Below are 6000 nucleotides of genomic sequence, written 5' to 3' on the forward strand. Positions count from 1 at the left end.
ACTAACACTGAAATAGCATTGTAAAAAAAAATAGATTTTCCATTTGGAAATTGATGGGCTAATGATAACCTGCCCATGGTGGAATCTAGCCTTATTAATGGTGTCTGCTTTTCACCAAGAGCTGAGTTAAGTATTATCAAAGATGGCAATGATCACGACTGCAAGCAAATTGCATATCCCCTTGGCGCTAAGGTAAGTCAGGAACTCCCGTTAGTGCTGCCAATGCATTTTGCATGGGATTATCACTTTGGAAAATCCCAGGTCCCAGCAAGAAAAACAATTGTGATGCCATTTAGGCTCTCTGTTTTGTTATTGTAAGAGTCATTTTTTAACAGCAGCATGCCCCACTTCACCCAAATATTAGCCAGCTGTGGTAAGTTAAAAGGCTAGCACAACACTAGACTCAACAAACAAGCCATGCAGGGTAAACGATCAATACACCATATTGCCTCTCTCTGAAGATGCCCAAGAGTTCTATGGACCTGCCAGGCAGCCTGCATGAAACAGCATTTCTCAAAGCAGCTGGTTGCCACAGGCCATCCATAAGGAGAATTTAATTTTCATTTTTTTAAAATCACCCGTCTGCTAGACAACGTTAAAGTCCTGTCAGTCTTCAGTCATAGCAATTCTGTGTTAAGATAAGATCTCATCGGCGTTAACTAGGCAGTAGGGTCAAGTTTGGCAAGATTGTGGTTATTTATTTGTATTCCGGGAGGCCCCACAATGCTCTAGGCACTATCCTCAGATACAGGAAGACACAGCTCCTACCACAGAGAACTTACAATAAAAAGAATGACATACAGAGGGTGAGAGAGGAGGATACAACCAAAATATGTGCAATTTGTATACACACTGGGCTTTGTGTTTATTAAATAAATGCACATCAGTTATACTTCACTGCCCCTCAACTAGAGCCCTGCTTGAAAAAATTTGGATCTGCATCCACAATAATTAACTTGTATCCTACCTGCAATCCACACTCGATCTTTTAGATGTATCTGCACTCACACCCAACATCAGCACCCTGTCTCACTGTTAGAATTCGGCACGGATACAAAAATTTAGATCTGCATCCGATCCACAAAGATGGTAAATAATACAACTGCATCCACATCTGCAGATGCAGATATCCAGGGATACAAAGTGGATATTCATGGATTTCCAGGGCTCTACCCTCAACCTTTCCATTACTAGTTGGCCACATTTAATCACTTCAATAAATATGTCCTACAACTCCCATTAATTGAATGGAAACTGTGGGTGTTCAGCACCTGTGAAAATCAGATACATTTTATTTAGGTAGCAGGACATGAATATAATTGCCTAACTTTTGGCACCCAAGTTGGAAAGTTTAGGCCAAGCATGACCAGCTGTAAAATCCTAGGTGTCCTAGAATAATGTTAAGCTTAAACTATTCTGTCCTTGATTCTCAATGGGTATGAGATGTTCATGTGGTCTGAGGGTACTGTGTGGTCCTATAAGTTGGAAGGTGGGTGAGGAGGGGACAGCAACAGAGCTCACAGAAGGCACACTAAGATCAGTCTGTTAGGCTAAGAAAGTCAGCCAGCTACAAAATATTAACATTATAAAGGGAAAAGGGGAACAGTCTGGTGTTTTCACCTACCCAGCAGTTTTGTGGAAGGATTGTCATTATTATTATCTAATTAACACTATTAGTGTGCTCAATACTGTATGGGCTGGGGTGACCATGATCCCACTCCATGACCTAACACTCTCAGTTAGGCAGGCAATACAGTTCACACAATTAAGGGTTATCCTTAAATGACCCACCCTAACCAAAACATTAGGCAGGACTCAGCTCTCCCTCCGGTAATAAATATTTTGCAATTAGAAGATGTTTTGCCTTATTATGCTCATATGGTATGTCCAGAGAGGAATAGAGTTGGAGATTCTAAAGGCTTTAATGAATCTGTCCTCTGAGGAGTCAATGATTTTTTTTCCCAAAAATGTATTAACTTTAATTATTCTTTGTTTAATTTGAATAATAGCACTTTGGTGCCTGTTTTTCCTGTGACTGATGTGCATTATGTTGGTCATTTGCTAGCTGAATTGATTAGCGATTAAATCTCTATAAGCATAGAAGTAGTCACAATAGATTAAGCTGATCACTGGGGTTGAGGGCCAGCAAAAGGCCCACCAGAGCGCTAGAGAGAGACTACACAGGGGAGGTGGATGACTGAGCTGACAGTTGAGATGGCCTGTATATCCCCTATGCACTGCAGAATTGGCATTCACACTAGCCTCAAAGGAAAGTCACTTTGTGGGCAGTCTAAGGGTGGGGCATGGCTGCCAATCAATATTTACATGGATACAGAAGCCTCAGTGACCTCTGCAAGCAGGGGAGGCTCCAGGCCCCAGCACGCCAAGGGCATGCTTGGGGAGGCAAACCGCGGGGAGTGGTCTGCCGGCGCCGCAAGGGAGGCAGGCAGGCTGGCTCCAGCGGCTTGCCTGCAGATGGTCCGCTGGTTCAGCGGCTTCGGTGGACCTCCTGCAGGCATGCCTGTGGAGGGTCTGCTGGTCCCGTGGCTTTGGTGGACCTCCCGCAGGAGTGCCTGTGGGAGGTCCACCGAAGCCGTGGGACCAGCAGACCCTCCGCAGGCAAGCCGCTGGAGGCAGCCTGCCTGCCGAGCTTGGGGCGGCAAAATCGCTAGAGCTGCCCCTGTCTGCAAGCAGCTTGAACAGGGCTAGATTAGCAGCTGCAGTGGGGGGCATGCCCTAGACCCGGTTTGCAAAGTGGGGGGGGGATTTCACCACCCCACTTTCCCCACACTCTACCTGAATAATTGGGCTGTCATCCAGTGCACTTGTTTTCATGCTTATATCAACTTTCCAGAGAACCTGGATCCTTGTAATATGGTGGGAATTGTAAAGAGGGGACACCATTAGTCTTGCAATAAAATTAATTAGGCAAAGTCAATGGCTAAAAATATATTACTGCAAAATAACACAATCTTCATGAAGTTGTATTACATAATAAACTATAACTATATCACAAATGGGCCCACAGCATAGTTTTTAATTTCCTCCTCATGTATTTACAGATGAAAATAAGAGGTGGACAAAAATCCAACAGATTGTGTCAAGAATTAGTTCCATTTTGCCCAAGCGATCATATTTAGCCACAAACACATTAATCTGGATTATGTATAATTTAATACCTTCACATTATCAGACCTCATGAGATTGTTAGTTACAGGCACTGGTTTGCTAAAAATCTCTAATGGCTAGTAAACAAAGCACTGATTGAATCATTAAATCTGCTACACTTGCCTGCATACGCTTGCCTGCATTCAATATACTATGCTGTTGTAACTAAACACAAAACATGTTCTTCAAGATGTTTGCTGCCAGATATCTATATTTCAGTCACTGTAGATTCTAGATATATATTTTAGCATTTGCCCAGTCTCTGTTATAATCCTTAGATCCATTAAGGTATTTCCATTCTCAATGTGAGCACAAAGATTATAGTTGCTACATAAAAACAGAACCATGCGATCACACACATTTAAAAACAATAAGCAAAGGTGGCAGAAGTAGTGCTACGGTATGAATTGGAATCCTTTTGGATTGTAAGGGCATGTCTGCACTGCATCTGGGTGGTAGCCTCCTAGTCCAGGTCTACAGACTTGTGCTAGCAAGGCTCATGCTAACACTTCTAAAATATGATGCTCGGACATTGCACGTGGGCTGGAGCTCAGGCTGCATCAAAGTGCTGTCTATACAGCTATCTTCAGAGCACTAGCATGAAGCCTACTGTGGGCCTAGGTTGGGAGGCTTGCTCCCCGATGCAGTGTAGACGTACCCCAATAGACTGTGGACTAGGCTTGTTAAGTCAATGAGTGACTTTCCATTGATTTCAATGGGCAATGGATCAGACCCCATAAGCACAAAAGCGTCAAACTCAAAGAAACAGCTAGAGGTTTGTCTGCAAAATAGCATGAGAAGCTTAAAAATCAAACTAAGGAATAAGTCTATAAATGCTGACTGTCTCTTCTAATAACCCAGAAAAGATACAGCAAGAACATAGCTAGAGACATAAAATCTGCCTACATCCCAGCCAATTTTTGTCCACTTTCTCTACAATACGTTCACAATTTCCAAAAGCAGGCATGCCATTAGACACAATCTGATTATTCGCATAACAAACCTAGTTAGATGGAGATTTAGCTATGTGTTAGTAAAAGATCTGATCAACAACAAAAAAACCTGGGCAATCACCATAAGAAATGTTGTCACCAGGATATTAAATATGGGAGAGGTGAAGTGACAGCCCAAGGTTACACAGGAGAGCCATGAACAGAACCCAGTTAACCAAACTCAAAGCCCTGTGCCCTAGCCACTGGATCACAGTACTTCTTGTCTGTAGGGCTGATCCTGTTCCTGTGGATTTCAATGGCAAATCCTCCATTGACTTCAGTGGGAGCAAAATCAGATCTAACATCTCACAAATAATTCTTCATATATGTTGTTTTATACACTGCTATAAGGCATTGTGTGGTTTCACTCCAGAATGAGAATTACAAAAATATCATGAATTAAATATACATTTAAATATGCTATGTATCTGACTTGTATCTTTATGTTTTGAATGCTAATTTAGTCCAATCTAGTGAAAATGAAATGATTTTAAAAGGTATAATTTTGGGGATTCACAAAGATTTGACTCTGCAAACATATAATGCTTGGTCAGATTCTGCCATCGTTCCAAAATACCTTACTCCATGAGTTGTCCCATTGTATTTCAATAGGGCTTCCTGAGATGTAAGTTCCTATTGAAAGCTCCATTTAACCTAATTATGACTCCTTAAAATATAGGGCAAGTGATGTATCAGGCAACAGTGTCCTGATCTTTCAAAGGCATTAGACTGGCACCCCATTTATTCAATCAGCATCATGAGTTAAGGGGGAAGGAAATGCTTTTTCCTGTGATACCAACTATCTAAGGTTTGTCATTGGTGTAACATAGTGAGTTACTTATACAATGAACCAACTATTGGCTTTTAATATTTTTACCTCTGAGGTCTCAAAACACTAAGATGTACGGCTTTACTGGGTTTGCAGTTGCAGTGTATGATACCACTGACATGCATGATGTACTGTACCACACTTGTACTAGAGCCATCCAACTGGAAAGCCATAAAATAAAATAATGTGCTAGAGCAGAAAAGGTGCACTCATTAACACTATAGGATCTCAGCCTTTAAATCTAACCCAGCAAAACATAAAATTTAGTCAGTCAAAATATTTTATGATGGTAAGGGGGGAGAACAGTTCTCCTAGCTTGGCTGAATTTCAGCTTGGGATTTTTGCATGTGCCAATGGAATTTCCCTGTATGTAGGTTTGGGGGATTGTATTTGCCTTTAGGGCTTGTCTAACATAAGAATGGCCATACTGGGTCAACAAAGGTCCATCTAGTCCAGTATCCTGTCTTCCGACAGTGGCCATTGCCAGGTGCTTCAGAGGGAATGAACAGAACAGGTAATGATCAAGTTAGGCATTCCCAGCTTCTGGCAAAATTAAGGCTAGAGACACAATCTCTGCCAATAGCCATGGATGGACCTATCCTCCATAAACTTATCTAGTTCTTTTTTTAACCCTGTTATAGTCTTGGCCTCCACAACATCCTCTGGAAAGGAGATCCACAAGTTGACTGTGCACTGTGTGAAGAAATACTTCCTTTTGTTTGTTTTAAACCTTCTGCCTTTTAATTTCATTTTGTGACCCCTAGTTCTTGTGTTATGAGAAGGAGTAAATAACACTTCCTTATTTACTTTCTCCACACCAGTCATGATTTTATAGACCTCTATGATATACTGACTTAGTTGTCTCTTTTCCAAGCTGAAATGTCTCAGTCTTTTTCATCTTTCCTCATATGGAAGCTGTTCTGTACCCCTAATCATTTTTGTTGCACTTTTCTGAACATTTCCAATTCCAGTATATCTTTTTTGAGATGAGTCAACCACATCTGCATGTAG

This window comes from Gopherus flavomarginatus, chromosome 9 (genome assembly GCF_025201925.1).
Source record: "Gopherus flavomarginatus isolate rGopFla2 chromosome 9, rGopFla2.mat.asm, whole genome shotgun sequence".
Taxonomy (NCBI): Eukaryota; Metazoa; Chordata; order Testudines; family Testudinidae; genus Gopherus; species Gopherus flavomarginatus.